The sequence below is a fragment of the Cherax quadricarinatus genome, chromosome 10, assembly GCF_038502225.1.
Source record: "Cherax quadricarinatus isolate ZL_2023a chromosome 10, ASM3850222v1, whole genome shotgun sequence".
Classification (NCBI taxonomy): domain Eukaryota; kingdom Metazoa; phylum Arthropoda; class Malacostraca; order Decapoda; family Parastacidae; genus Cherax; species Cherax quadricarinatus.
Window position 1 is genome coordinate 33,861,515 of NC_091301.1, and position 17,500 is coordinate 33,879,014.

The following is a 17,500-nucleotide window of genomic DNA, read 5'->3' on the forward strand; positions in this document are numbered from 1 at the left end:
ATGAATTTTCCCCATAAGAAATAATGGAAATAAAATTAATCCGTGCAAGACGCCCAAAAGTATGAAAAAAATTTTTTTTTACCACATGAAATGTTAATTTTAATACACACAAACTGAAAAAGGCATGCACAATTAAATGACACTTACTTTTATTGAAGATCTGGTGATGATTGATGGGATGGGAGGAGGGGAGAGCATTATCTTCTTACTGTTTAGAAGGGGAATCCCCTTCCATTAGGACTTGAGGTAGCAAGTCCTTTTCTGGGGTTACTTCCCTTCTTCTTTTAATGCCACTAGGACCAGCTTGAGAGTCACTGGACCTCTGTCGCACAACAAATCTGTCCATAGAGCTCTGTACCTCCCGTTCCTTCAAGACTTTCCTAAAATGGGCCATAACATTGTCATTGAAATAGTCACCAGCACGGCTTGCAACAGCTGTGTCAGGGTGATTTTCATCTATAAAGGTTTGCAGTTCAACCCACTGTGCACACATTTCCTTAATCTTTGAAGTAGGCACAATGGATTCCACAACTGGCATAGGCTTCTCAGGGTTAGCCCCAAACCCTTCAAAATCTTTCTTAATTTCCATACTAATTCTCACCCTTTTTACCACAGGGTTGGCACTAGAAGCTTTCTTGGGGCCCATGGTCACTTATTTTCCAGAAACAGCACCGAAAACACTGTAATAATACGAAATATTCCGAGTGTATGCTTGGATGTTACCGCGGAGGCTGGCTGGTAAACAATGGGACGGCCGGCACATGTGAGGGCACATTGGACGCGTCTCGGACGAAAATCGGTAAGCGGGTTTTTAATCGGTATGCGCGGCAAAAATTTTGCGATAAAAGTAATCGGTATGCGGAAAAATCGCTATGTGATGCCATCGTTATGCGGGGGTCCACTGTATATATATATATATATATATATATATATATATATATATATATATATATATATATATATATATATATATATATTATATATATATATATATATATATTTATATATATATATATATATATATATATATGTATATATATATATACAGTGGACCCCCGCATAACGATTTTAATCCGTGCAAGAGGGGTAATTGTTATGCGAAATAATCGGTATGTGAATGAATTTTCCCCATAAGAAATAATGGAAATAAAATTAATCCGTGCAAGACACCCAAAAGTATGAAAAAAAAAAATTTTTACCACATGAAATATACATTTTCCCACACACAAAGAGAAGGATACATGCACAATAGTAGAGTAGTACATGCACAGTATATATTGTGCATGTACTAGTCTACTAAATGAAGAATAAATGACACTTACCTTTATTGAAGATGCAGCAATGACTGATGAGACACTGTGTCCTGGGAGTGCCTTTTCCTCCTGAGTACTGTAGGTCCTGTTTGGCATTTTCTTCCAGAACAGGCCTTATCACACTGTGTATGCCACTACGATTCTTAAATCTCTCAAACCAACCTTTGCTGGCTTTAAATTCACCAATATGAGCACTAGTTCCAGGCATTTTTCCCTGTTCACCTGGGTGTTAGTCGACTTGTGTGGGTTGCATCCTGGGAGACAAGATTAAGGACCCCAATGGAAATAAGTTAGACAGTCTTCGATGACACTGACTTTTTTGGGTTATCCTGGGTGGCAAATCCTCTGGGGTTAATTGTTTCTTGGTATTCTCAATAAGCCACACCAACAACGGTGCTACAGCAGCAGCAGCAGCTGACGGTGGTACAGCAGCAACAGACGATGCTACAGCAGCAGCAGACGATGCTACAGCAGCAACAGACGATGTTACAGCAGCAGCAGACGATGCTACAGCAGCAGCTGACGGTGGTACAGCAGCAACAGACGACGCTACAGCAGCAACAGACGATGTTACAGCAGCAGCAGACGATGCTACAGCAGCAGCAGCAGCTGACAGTGCAGCAGCAGCTGACAGTGCAGCAGCAGCAGCAGCTGTACCACCAATAGTAGCGATGGTTGATTGGGGTTTATTATACAACCTGGCCAGCTCGGAGACACGCACTCCACTTTCATACTTATCAATGATCTTTTTCTTCATCTCTATTGTAATTCTCACCCTTATTGCTGTAGGGTTGGCACTAGAAGCTTTCTTGGGGCCCATGGTCACTTATTTTCCAGAAAAAGCACCGAAAACACTGTAATAATACGAAATATTCCGATTGTATGCTTGGATGTTACCGCGGAGGCTGGCTGGTAAACAATGCCACCGGCGGAACATGTGAGCGTGGCTCAGGCCGCACATTGGACGCGTCTCGGACGAAAATCGGTGAGCGGGTTTTTAAGCGGTATGTGAGGCAAAATTTTGGCGATTAAAGCAAGCGGTATGCGGATTAATCGCTATGTGATGCCATCGGTATGCGGGGGTCCACTGTATATATATATATATATATATATACACAGTGGTCCCTCGTTTTTCGTAATTAATCCATTCCTGGAGGAGCTACTATAAACGAAATTTACGATTTGCGAATCAATTTTCCCCATAAGAAATAATGTAAATACAATTAATCCGCTTCTGACACTCAGAAGTATTAAAACAAAAAAAAATTTTTACATGAAATATACATGTAGTACATAAACAATACAATGGGAAATGATGAATGAAACATTAACAGCATAACACTTACCTTTATTGGAGATTCTTCTTAGTGTATGGGAGACTGGAGGAGGAGAGAGATTGGATTGTTTACAGTTTGGAAGGGGAATCCCCTTCCAGCAATACCTCAGGTACCAATTGGTTCTCTGGGGTTGCTTCTCCTCTCTGTTTCTTAATGCCACTAGGACCACCTTGAGAGTCACTCTAGTTCTGTCTCGCAAAGTAACTGTGGAGAGAGCTCTGTTTCTGGCGTCTCTTTAACACTTCCCTAAAATAGCACAAGACTTTGTCACTGTACATATTTCTCACCTTCTTTACCACAGGCTTGGCACTAGGAGCTTTCTTTGGAGCCATGGTAGCTTATTTAGTACTTGCAAGCACTAAAATGAGTGGAATATTATGAAATATTTCGAAGGAGCACTTGAGGGGACCTTCACTCACTGGTAAACAATGCCAGACTGGCTGGGTAGGGAGGCCTCCCCGGCTCACACCGTGCGTACACGTCCTGGACGAACTACTATTCGCGAGTCAACCTATGAAAAGCGAGTCCATGTTTATACGAAAATACCCCTATGATTGGCGAAATTTACGATTGCCGAGAACTACGAAAAGCGAGGGACCACTGTGTGTGTGTGTGTGTGTGTGTATATATATATGTGTGTGTGTGTGTGTGTGTGTGTGTGTGTGTGTGTGTGTGTGTGTGTGTGTGTGTGTGTGTGTGTGTGTGTGTGTGTGTGTATGTATGTATATATACACACAAAGTGGACCCCCGGTTTACGATCACCTCCCAATGCGACCAATTATGCAAGTGTATTTATGTAGGTGCATTTGTACGTGTATGTTTGGAGGTCTGAAATGGACTAATCTAATTCACAATATTCCTTATGGGAACAAATTCGTTCAGTACTGGCACCTGAACATACTTCTAGAATGAAATAATATCATCGTAAACCGGGGGTCCACTTATACATATACATATATATACAGTGGACCCCCGGTTAACGATATTTTTTCACTCCAGAAGTACGTTCAGGTGCCAGTACTGACCGAATTTGTTCCCATACGAAATATTGTGAAGTAGATTAGTCCATTTCAGACCCCCAAACATACACATACAAACGCACTTACATAAATATACTTACATAATTGGTCACATTCGGAGGTAATCGTTATGCGGGGGTCCACTGTGTATGTGTGTATATATATATATATATATATATATATATATATATATATATATATATATATATATATATACCCCCGTTAACCGGGGGTCCACTGTATATATATATATAAATCTTCTTCTTTCAACACATCGGCCGTATCCCACCAAGGCAGGGTAGCCCAAAAGGAAAAACGAAAGTTTCTCCTTTTACATTTAGTAATATATACAGGAGAAGAGGTTACTAGCCCCTTGCTCCCGGCATTTTAGTCGCCTCTTACAACACGCATGGCTTACGGAGGAAGAATTCTATTCCACTTCCCCATATATATATACATATATATACACATATATATATACATATATATACACACACATATATATATATATATATATATATATATATATATACAGTGGACCCCCGGTTAACGAACTTTTTTCATTCCAGTAGTATGTTCAGGTGCCAGTACTGACCGAATTTTTTCCCATAAGGAATATTGTGAAGTAGATTAGTCCATTTCAGACCCCCAAACATACACGTACAAACGCACTTACATAAATACACTTACATAATTGGTCGCATTTGGAGGTGATCGTTAAGCGGGGGTCCACTGTATATATATATATACAGTGGACCCCCGGTATTCGATGGCATCAGTATTCGATAAATCCGGTATTCGATGCATTATATAAAAAAATTTTCCTCGGTATTCGATACGATTCGTATGAGACCTGTCCACATGTGGCCTGAACTGCCCCTTGTGTGCCAGTGTTTACAAGCCAGCCAGTGTGCACGCATCTAAGGATACATTCGGTACATTCCGTATTATCCATATTATCACTGTGTTTGGTGCTTGTTTCTGCAAAATAAGTCACCATAGGCCCCAAGAAAGCTACTAGTGCCAACCCTGTGGTAAAAAGGGTGAGAATTAGTATGGAAATTAAGAAAGATTTTGAAGGGTTTGGGGCTAACCCTGAGAAGCTTATACCAGTTGTGGAATACACTGTGCCTACTTCAAAAATTAAGGAAATGTGTGCACAGTGGGTTGAAGTGCAAACCTTTATGGATGAAAATCACCCTAACACAGCTATTACAATGACAATGTTGTGGCCCATTTTAGACAAATCGTAAAGGAACGGGAGGTACAGAGCTCTATGGACAGATTTGTTGTGCGACAGAGGTCCAGTGACTCTCAAGCTGGTCCTAGTGGCATTAAAAGAAGAAAGGAAGTAACCCTAGAAAAGGACTTGCTACCTCAAGTCCTAATGGAAGGGGATTCCCCTTCTAAACACTAACGCATCTCCCCTCCTTCCATCCCATCAATCATCACCAGATCTTCATTAAAGGTAAGTGTCAATTATTTTATTGTTATTGTTGTTATTGTAATTATTCTATTGCATTAAACTTAATATTTCATGTATTAATTTTTTTTTCATACTTTTGGGTGTCTTGCACGGATTAATTTGATTTCCATTATTCCTTATGAGGAAAATTGATTTCCTTTTCGATATTCGATGAGCTCTCAGGAACGGATTAATATCGGATACCGGGGGTCCACTGTAGTATCTTCCCATGCTCTTATTGTAAGAGAAAACAGAGTATTTGTGAGGCTAATTGCAGAAATGTCATATATAAAAACATAATACAGTGGAACCTCTACTTGCAAGCACAGCCATGTGAGAGTTTTTCCAAATACGAGCAGTCGATGGGTCGATTTTTGTTTCCATACGCTAGCAAAATTTCCATAAGTGAACAGACCTCAAGGCAGGTTCCTTGATGCTGGCGAGGTGCTCTTGCTCTTGATCTAGGGAATTGTATCTCATTTGTTTGTTGGACTATCTTATTGAAACTTGGGCAATGTATGTTGGAAAGATGCTTCTTAACGTACACCAAAAATGAAAGCATAAATAATGGAGTTCATGTCTCAGCAATTAGCCACCCCTAAGCGGTATTTTTGTAAGGTTTTTATGGTTGTATTCTCGTTGTTTGGTCTCATTTGATAGAATGGAAGATACATTACAGAAATAATTATGCTTTGATTGCTTTCACGACGAAAAGTACCTTGAAACTGAGCTCAACACAAGAGAAATATTCGATTGTTTTGGCTATGTTTCAGAGTAAACAAATGACGTCACTGTCCATTCCAATACACAGTCGTGAATGGGTTGACATTATTTATACAATGATTGCGACCAGATCTACCTGGAGTTCATTACATTTGTAACTAGTTCAGCTGTCATAACTTTGGCGCCCAGTCCCTGGACCCATTATGTACCTCTGAAATCTTTTGACTACCGCCCACAGGATGGGTATGGGGTGCATAACAAAGATATTAAACTAACTTATTGCAATAAGGCATAACAGTAAATCTTAGTTTTTGTGTGAATAAAAATTACAAATTATTTTTATTGTAATAATAATAATAATAATAATAATAATAATATGTATAATAATAATAGTACTTGTAACAATATAATATAATAAGATAGTAATAATATAATACATATAAAAATAATACATATATAATAATAATGAACTACATAATAATAATTATAATAATAGATGGCTTCAAAGGGCCGTCACTAGATGGCAGTGTTTAGCACAACATAGAAGGAGCGGTTGTGGCTGTCTCCACCTGGTACATAATGGCATATTTTATTCATTCTAGAGTATATATAAGGTTTCTGTGTTATTTACATTGTTTATTATTTCATATTAGATGAACTGTGATAGATAAATAAGCCGTAGAGTTGATGACAGTGAAATATTCAAGAAATATTTTGTCCTGTCTCCAGACAAACACTTGTCGGCTGCCGCCACATACATAATGACATATTTTATTCATTCTAGAGTATATATCAGGTTTCTATGCTATTTACATTGTTTGTTATGTCATATCAGATGAACTGTGATCGATAAATAAGGCGCGGAGTTGATGATAGCGAAATATTCAAGAAATATATTGTCCTGTTTCCAGACAAACACTTGTCGGCTGCTGCCTCATACATAATGACATATTTTATTCATTCTAGAGTACATATCAGGTTTCTATGTTATTTATATTGTTTATTATGTCATATTAGATGAACTGTGATAGATAAATAAGCCGTATAGATGATATTAGCGAAATATTTTAGAGGTACCTTGTCATGTCTCCAGGCAAACACTCTTCAGCTGCCGCCACATATATAATGGCATATTTTATTCATTCTAGAGTATATATCAGGTTTCTATGTTATTTATATTGTTTATTATATCATATTAGATGAACTCTGATAGATAAATATAACGTACAGATGATATTAGCGAAATTATTCAAGAAGTATTCTGTCCGGTCTCCAGACACTCTCGTCCACCACCGACACCGCCCATACCACTACATGAATTGCATATTTTATTCATTTTAGAGTATATATATCAGGTTTCTATGTTATTTATATTGTTTATTATGTCATACTAGATGAAATGAGATAGATAAATAAGCCTTAGAGTTGATATTAGTGAAATTATTGAAGCACAGAATTCCACTGGAACGGATTAATTGCATTTCAATTAATTTAAATTAGGAAAATTGACTCTGCAAACGAACAAATCCAGTTGCGAGCAAGGTCATGGAACGGATTAAACTCGCAAGTAGAGGTTCCACTGTAAATCATAATACACTACAGAATGTAAAGAAATGTTAAACTGTTTATATAAAGTGTACATGTACTTACACACTTGAAGCAGAGATGGCGGGGGATGTTGAGGGTGGAAGGGATGTTGAGGGTGGGGGAGGTTGAGGCTTCAGTGTATGATGTTAGTGGCCCTATAAACCTCCAACAACAACAACACTGTTTTGTTTGATCGCTGAACTTAACTGATACAATTTGTTTTGTTTATCCCTTTGACTGTTGCAAGCCCATTTCTGAACTGTCATTCTATGTCAAAAAATATTCGACAAAATAAAAAAAATTACTTTTTCTTATCAAAATGTTAAGATTATTTTGCTGAGTGTTTAAAGCCTAAAAAAAATTCTGATCATTACTTACCGTTATATATAGGCGTAAAGTTGGCAGAAAATGAGCCGCATATGGCAACAGCGGTGAATGCCACTCGCCCGGTAAGCTTTTTTTTTTACTCCCATTCAAAGGTTTCTTGCTTTTTCCACTACTATAATTTTTCAGGTAAATTATGTGGCCCGTGAGATCAAAGTAAGGTGCAATGTACATATATACACTCGTTGTATACAACACAATATTGTTTACAAAACCTGTTTACACAAACAAATACAAATTTTTTTTATTATTATTGTTCTATAATATATATACAAATGTACAGTCACTGGACATGTTCCTAGAAGTTCTGCAACTTGCAGAACTCTTTGAAACATGGTTTCATTCACAATAGTGTTTTACGCTCCTCACAAATAAAACGAGTGCATTTTTGTGGGATTTTTTTTTTTTTTTTGTATGTGCACAGACAAAACACCGTATGAACAGTTTTCTTCAGGGTAGTAGCAGACAGTTGTGTTAGGTAGTTATCCTAGGTAAATGGTCCTGTGTCATCATTTCTACCTATGAATATTTAACCCTTTCAGGGTCCATCCTGTAGATCTACGGCTTCACATTCAGTGTCCAAACAGTAGATCTACGCCAAAATTCTAGCGCCGTCAAATTTAGCACGAAAACGCTCATAGGCCTACATGTGAGAGAATGGGTCTGCGTGGTGGGTGTGCGCCATAAACAAAAAATCTAGGCGCCCGCATAGCATTGTGGGAACGCCGGCTCAGTTACCCTTGTTCACCATGCCTCATCACAAGGCAGCTCTCACTCCAAGGAAAATTGGGACTCTCCTCTTCCTATCTGATAGTTCTGACACTGATGGAAGTGGAAATGACGACGAATTCTTTGGCTTTGATCAGTTAGTGACCAAAAGGAATGACCAGGATATCGATAATAGTGCAGAAAACCCTGACGATCCTCAACCTTCTACCTCTGGTGTGGGCACTCCTCAGTCACGGTCTGTTGTACCTCAACGCAAGAGAAAACTATTATTTTCGCGTGGCCAGGCCTCTGACTTCAGTAATGATGATGATAGTGATGTGGATTGTGATTTTATTGCTCTTGACGATCATTCGAGTAGTGATAGTGAGGAACATATTCACCAGTGAAGCATCGGTGTGTACGCCGCCGCATGCGCTCGGGTAGTGTACCCTATGCAGTGCCCAGGGGACGGAGTACATCCCAGAGGACATCCCGTGGCCCTACACCAGGAATAGACAGTGAAAGTGAGGATGATGTGGTTACACTTGGCAGGGATAGACCACAGGCATCAGTAGATGGTGGTAGTGGTGATGGTAATGCCACAGCCATGCGTGACTCACCAGCCCAGGCTGGGACCCACGCTGCTGACTCCGCAGTTCAAGGACAAAGTGAAGCGTCAGCCACCACCCCACCACAACCACCTACACAACCAGCCTATGATGTCCAGTATCCACCAGCAAACCGTATCTGGGATTGGCAGCAAAATCCCAATTTTGTTCCCAAGCCCCACCACTCTGATGACTCTCAAAGTAGAATTCTACCTACCTGTCCCCTTGGAACCACGGCCAATGAATTGGAATTTTTTTTAAATATTCTTTGACCAGCCCTTGATGGAAATTATTGTCAGGGAAAGTAACAAGTATTTTGAGTACACCATGGCAAATATGATGATATCACCACAGTCAAGACTACACCGGTGGAAAGAGACGACTGTTGCAGAAGTGTATTTGCTTTTTGCAACAATAATGCTTATGCCTCATGTCTATAAGCATAATATAAAAGCATACTGGTCCAAAGATTGGCTAATTTCTACCCTGGTCTTCAGAGAAATCATCCCAGTGAACAGGTTTATCTTACTGTTACGTATGTTGCACTTCTCTAACAAACCAGGCCTGACAGAAGTGACAGGTTATACAAGATTTGAAATGTTTTTACGTATCTCAAACAAAAGTTCAGCATGTACTTTTATCCATTCAAGAATCTTGTAATTGACGAGTCTTTGATTTTGTTCAAAGGTAGGCTGCAATTCAAACAGTATATACCGAACAAGAGGAAACGCTTTGTTTATAAAACTGTTTGTACTCTGTGACTGTGACAGTGGCCTGGTATTGGATATTGTTGTATACACAGGAAGTAAAACATTGAAAGATACCAAGATGTTACTGGGTATCTCAGGTGATGTAGTGAGAAGCATGATGGCATCATATCTTGGTAAGGGGCATACATTATATACCGATAACTGGTACACAAGCCCTTTACTCAGTGATTTCTTGCGAGTGAACAAGACAGATGTGTGTGGCACAGTGCGTTCTAATCGTAAACATATGCCCAGGCTCAACGCAGGTGCTTGTGGTGATGACGTGCAGGTGTTTACTGCCAATGACATCATGGCATTATGGTGGCATGACAAACGAGATGTCACATTGTTGACAACCATTCACCGTAACGAAATGCAAGACAGTGGCAAAGTTGATCGAGTGACTAATGAACGTATTCAAAAACCAGTGACAGTGATTGATTATACACAAAACATGTGCTTGGTTGACAAATGTGACATGCAGATTGGCTTTGTTGATTGTGTTCGTAAAAGTTACAAGTGGTACATGAAACTTTTCTTCCACCTCATGGACATTTCAATGCTCACTGCATATAATATGTACCAAATGAAGACTGGCAACAGACCACCGTATGGTGAATTTTGTTTGTCTGTTGTCAGACAACTCATAATGAAGTACCAGGTAACAACACGTGCTATAAACAAGGTCCTCGAATTCCTCAGGATATACCCAAGTGTTTGAGGAGGGAAGGTGATGATTTCATAATACAGCTTCCTGCAACTAAGAAGAAATTTGCTCAGAAGAGATGCATTGTCTGTGCACAAACAAAACGACGGCAACAAAGACGCAAAGACACTCGGTTTATGTGTGAGGAATGTAAGGTACCTCTGTGCATGGTGCCTTGTTTCAAGGAGTTCCACAAGCTCCAGTAGTTCTAAAACCATAATCCAGTGATTGTAAATATGTAAATATATGATAGAACATTAGTATTATACAAGATTTGTGCATGTTTATTGCAATAAACAAAAGTGGTAAACAATAATATGATAATAACTTTAGTGCAGTTATTGTGTAAAATACAGTGAGTTTATATATATACATTATATACAGTATTGGTCTCTCAGTCCCCAAATGTTAGTAGGAAAAGAACAAAATTAGAAAAGAAAAGAAAAAACTACAAAAAAAAAAACGTTAAATAAAGTAATGTGCGTATGTGGAAATCGTCGATGTTGCTGCCACCCGGTCATTTTGAGTCAACTTCTTGGCACTGTATCTCGGTAAGTACTGATGAGAAATATTTTTTTTTTGTTTTATTACCTTCACAAAAATATACTCTTTAATTCTGTAAGAATTTTTTTTTTTTTTTTTTAAAAATTTCTTGGACACTGGGGCACCCCTTCCGACTTTGGCCTTTGGACCCTGAAGGGTTAAATGGTATAAAATACTGACAGGTTGTTAGGTAAGACGCATATGCAACAGTTAGGTATCTTTATTTTGAAACGTTTCACCTTCAGTCGAGTACAGAAAAGTTGATAGAAGCAGAAGAGATGTGAAGACGATGTAATCAGTCCATCACCCTTGAAGTTTTGAGGTGGTCAGTCCCTCAGTCTGGAGAAGAGTATTGTTCCATAGTCTGAAACAATATGGAGTTGAAGTGACAGGATGGAGCCTTATATACTGCCAAGAGGTGAGATGTAGGCCACTAGTCGAGGTAAGAATGAAGTCACTGGGAGGTCACGTCCCTCTCAAATCCAGCCATTCTCGCTAGTAGAAGTTGTCCAAGTTGTTTTCTGTTCTGTACCAAGATACCCTTGGTCGGGGGTCCACTGTATTTCTTATGGGGAAAATTAATTTGAATAACAACAGAATAGGTTAAAGACAAGCTCTCTGGAATGGATTAACGTCATTAACTGAGGGTCCACTGCATATATATATTGGAACCTTGGCTTACAAGTGCTCCACCGTGCGAGTTTTTCAGGAGATGAGCCGTCTCTCGGTTGATTTTTTTCTTCTGGATATGAACCAAAATTCAGGATGCGAGCTTCCCCCTCAAGGGAGGTTCCTTGATGCCGGTGAGGGGCTCTTGATCTAAGGAATTGGATCTGTGCTGCAGTTCCCTAAATTAATAATAATATTAATAGTAAGCAAGTTTCAGAACAATGCCACTAGGTGGCACAGCCAATGCCACAGCATCAGCTGAGCTGTGCAATGTGTTTATGTAGCCGTGGAAGTATTTCTCGTGTTATTACAGTGGACCCCCGGTTAACGATATTTTTTCACTCCAGAAGTATGTTCAGGTGCCAGTACTGACCGAATTTGTTCCCATAAGAAATATTGAGAAGTAGATTAGTCCATTTCAGACCCCCAAACATACACGTACAAACGCACTTACATAAATACACTTACATAATTGGTCGCATTCGGAGGTAATCGTTATGCGGGGGTCCACTGTATTATCAAATTTCTTTTTTCTAACCATGGGGTCCTAAGAAAGTAAGTGCAAAGGACAGTGCTGAGAAGAAAAAGAGGATGATGTCCATGGATTTACAGTGGACCCCCGCATACTGCACGCATTGCATACCATACTATCCACATACCGCTCGCTTTTTTCGCAAAAATTTTGCCTCGCATACCGCCCAAAAACCCGCTCACCACCCTTCGTCCGAGACGCGTCCAATGTGCGGCATGAGCCACGCTCACATGTTCCGCCGGTGGCATTGTTTAACCCTTTCAGTGTCCAAGGCCCAAATCTGGAGTCACGCACCAGTGTCCAAGAATTTTCAAAAAAAAAATTTCTTATTTTTTCTTATGAAATCGTAGAGAATCTTTTTGTGAAGGTAATAAAACAAAAAGTACGAAATTTGGTGGAAAATTGACGAAATTATGCTCTCGCGAATTTTGATGTGTCAGCGATATTTACGAATCGGCGATTTTGCCGACTTTGACTCCCATTTTAGGCCAATTACATTATTCCAATCAACCAAATTCTTAGCTATTTCACTAGTATTACTTCTATTCTATCGATTGAGCACAAGAAATCGCCAAGTCAACTGTTTCAACTACAAAATAAAGTGATTGGAAATTGTTAATTTGGCCAATTTAACACAAAGTTCAAAATATTCCAATTTCAAAATAGGGTCCAGAATAAACAATGTAGGCATTCCTGGCACTAAACTAACATTTCCTCTGTTCATTAGTTATGTTTTGAGGCTTTACAAATAAATTCCATTTTGATTTTTTATTCACATAATGAATTTTTATTCACACCAAAAAATAGAAGATTTACTGTTATGCAATACTGTAATAATTGTATAAATATCATCACCATATTTGTGAATGTATATTAGACCCACCAGCTGACGTGTATTAGATGTATGAGGTCGTTTGTTTACTCTTGAATATCGGCAAAAATTTAACATTTCTGCTACTTTGAGCTCTGTTTCAAGCCATTTCCAGTGCTAAAACCAATCAAAATCATCTCTATTTCTGTAATATGTCTTCCATTCTATCAAATGAGACCAAGAAATCGCAAATACAACTATAAAAAACATACGAAAAAACACTGCAAAGTTGCTGTTTTAATCGAAAAATCATGATTTCATTTTTTTCTCTCTCATTATACACAGTGTGCTGCAGGATCTGTTTTATGTGGTGCACACATACCACATAGATGTATTCTCTCATATCTAGGCCCAAATGTACCACTCACAGTTTATCAGAGTGAGCTGAGCTCATGGCGTAGATCTACGGTTTGGACCCTGAACGTAAAGCCGTAGATCTACGGGACGGACCCTGAAAGGGTTACCAGCCAGCCTCCGCGGTAACATCCAAGCATACAATCGGAACATTTCGTATTATTACAGTGTTTTTGGTGATTTTTTCTGGAAAATAAGTGACCATGGGCCCCAAGAAAGCTTCTAGTGCCAACCCTACAGCAATAAGGGTGAGAATTACTATCGAGATGAAGAAAAAGATCATTGATAAGTATGAAAGTGGAGTGCGTGTCTCCGAGCTGGCCAGGTTGTATAATAAACCCCAATCAACCATCGCTACTATTGGTGGTACAGCTGCTGCTGTACCACCGTCAGCTGCTGCTGCACTGTCAGCTGCTGCTGCTGTTGTACCACCGTCAGCTGCTACTGCTGCTGTAGCATCGTCTGCTGCTGCTGTAGCATCGTCTGCTGCTGCTGTAGCATCGTCTGCTGCTGCTGTAGCATCGTCTGCTGCTGCTGTAGCATCGTCTGCTGCTGCTGTAGCATCGTCTGTTGCTGCTGTAGCATCGTCTGCTGCTGCTGTAGCATCGTCTGTTGCTGCTGTAGCATCGTCTGTTGCTGCTGTAGCATCGTCTGTTGCTGCTGTAGCATCGTCTGTTGCTGCTGTACCACCGTCAGCTGCTGCTGCTGCTGTAGCACCGTTGTTGGTGTGGCTTATTGAGAATACCAAGAAACAATTAACCCCAGAGGATTTGCCACCCAGGATAACCCAAAAAAGTCAGTGTCATCGAAGACTGTCTAACTTATTTCCATTGGGGTCCTTAATCTTGTCTCCCAGGATGCAACCCACACCAGTCGACTAACACCCAGGTGAACAGAGAAAAATGCCTGGAACTAGTGCTCATATTGGTGAATTTAAAGCCAGCAAAGGTTGGTTTGAGAGATTTAAGAATCGTAGTGGCATACACAGTGTGATAAGGCCTGTTCTGGAAGAAAATGCCATACAGGACCTACAGTACTCAGGAGGAAAAGGCACTCCCAGGACACAGTGTCTCATCAGTCATTGCTGCATCTTCAATAAAGGTAAGTGTCATTTATTCTTCATTTAGTAGAGTAGTACATGCACAATATATATTGTGCATGTACTACTGTACTATTGTGCACGTATCCTTCTCTTTGTGTGTAGGAAAATGTATATTTCATGTGGTAAAATTTTTTTTTTCATACTTTTGGGTGTCTTGCACGGATTAATTTGATTTCCATTATTTCTTATGGGGAAAATTCATTCGCATACCGAACATTTCGCATAACAATCAGCCCTCTTGCACGGATTAAAGTCGCTATGCGGGGGTCCACTGTACAGCATGAAATCATAGATAAACAAGCAAGGTGTGCAGTGGCAGTAGGAGCTAGTAGGAAGTAGCCTATCTTCCACTCTCCACCACTGCCAGCTTAGCCTCACAAACACTCAATTTTCTCTTACAATAAAAGCATAGGAAGATACAGTCAGAGGGAGAGGGAATGAATGCCAATGCCACTGTTAACATCCACCACTTGCCATATTATGGCCTATTTTATTCATTCTAGAAAATATATCATGTTTCTATGTTAATTATATTGTTCATTATGTCATATTAGATGAGCTGTGATAGATAAATAAGCCAAAGAGTTGAAATTAGCATCATATTTAAGTATTTTATTTTTGTCCTGCCTCCAAGAGCAGGAATTCCGCTGAAACGGATTAATGGCATTTCAATTAATTTAAATAAGAAAAATTGGCTCAGCATACGAGCAGATTGGGTTATGAGCTAGGTCACAGAATGGATTAAACTTGTAAGCCAAGGTTCCACCAGTGGCATCGCTAGGGTTGGTATCACCTGGGGTGGAATCTTTGGTGTTATCCCCATGAAATCCAAGGGTGGGGAGATGGGAGAGTAAACTCCAGTTACTTTATTACTGCATGACAAGTGACTAATGTTTAGCAAAGAGAATGTTTAAGGGCCATACACCGAACAGGAGAATACTTCTCAACTTTTTTAATGATAAAATAAATAATCGTAGTAATACTGAGGAAACATAAACTCACACACCACTTTGAGTACAGGCAACAGATCCTACATTTATTCGTCTTCACAAAAAAAAAAAAACTTGAAAAAAAAATAAAGAAAAACAGCGCAATATCAGAGAAACACTAGTTCTGATTTGACCTTGAGTACAGGTAACATCTCAATGAATCTGATCTTACATTTCTTTGCTTTCAATCTTGCAAAATCATCTATCACATCATCAAAATCAATGATTTTCCATATATAGGCATATTTGTACTCTGTAATCATATAATAGGCTATATAGAAACAAAGGATTTTCCTCTTATGTTGCTGCAGCACTGTTTTATGCATTAGTGACATCTTCTTTAGAGGCTCTATGGTGCCACACCCTAAATGGTGTCACCCAGGATGCCCCCCCCCCCTTACGATGCCACTGGGTTTTACTGTATGTATGTATGTATGTAGATGTGTGTATGTATGTATGTAGATGTGTGTGTGTGTGTGTGTGTGTGTGTGTGTGTGTATATATATATATATATAAATATATACATATATATATATATATATATATATATATATATATATATATATATATATATATATATATATATATATATATATATATATATATATATATATATATGCAAAACAACCACTCTGAAAGAATAGAGAAATTCCAAGCGCTTTCGTGACTACTCACATTATCAAGGAACTATGAAAGTAAAGCATCCAAGGAAGCTATATAAGGGGTCTGGCCAGCACCTCACTATCAGATCCCACAACGGTTAAACACCTGACGCGCGCCGACCCAACTTGGATAGGTCCTTTGCACAACTCACCCCACAAACTATTCTACCCAAGAAAATTTAAAAATTATTTGTCCAGTGTATTATTAAATTCTTCCCAAATTCTATTAATTATTAATGGATCTAATTTATATAAACCAAAGGAAATATTTATTGTCAAAACTGCTTTTTATGAAACAAGATTCAATTACATTCCTGTCGACCATGGACTTGCTTGATACTACTTTCTCAACTTTTTGAAAATCAATTGGATGGTTAAAATCTCTTACATGAATAAATAGAGCACTGGAATCTTGTCCAGTTCTAATGCTATATTTATGTTGTTTTAATCTTAGTTCGAGATTTTTACCAGTTTGACCGTAATAAATTTTATCGCAAATTTTACAAGGAATCTTATAGACACATCCATCAGCATTTTGGGGGGAATTCTTTATCAAAAGTTTTTTTTACTGTATCAAGATTTTTGAATACAACTTTAATATTAAAAGTCTTAAGAAGAGAAGGCATATCAACCAAGTTTTCATGGTAAGGGAGAACCAACATATTTTTAGTTGAATAAGGCTGGTTGTCCCTTTTTGGATTGTAAAAAGTATTTCTAGCAACTTTAAAAGATTTATCAATTACATTTCTTGGGTATTTTAAATCATTACCTATTTCATAAATTTTGGATATTTCCTCATCGATGAACTCAGGTAATGATTTAAAATACCCAAAAGGAACTTAGAAATCTTACCTAACCTTATCATAACAAGAGGAATTTATTTTAGCCTAACCCAACTAAATATATTTTAGATTTGTTAACAATAATTTAATACTAAACAAACACAGTGAAATATATTTTTTCCGTTAGGTTCAGAATGATTTTGGCGAAATTATTGCATACACAAATTTTCACTTGTCCTATATGGCAAGATGAGCGTTGCTATTTAACCCTTTGAGGGTTTTCGTCGTACTAGTACGTCTTACGCGTAGGGGTTTTTGACGTACTAGTACTCATAAATTCTAGCGGCCTCAAATCTAGTGGGAGAAAGCTGGTAGGCCTTTATATGAAAGAATGGGT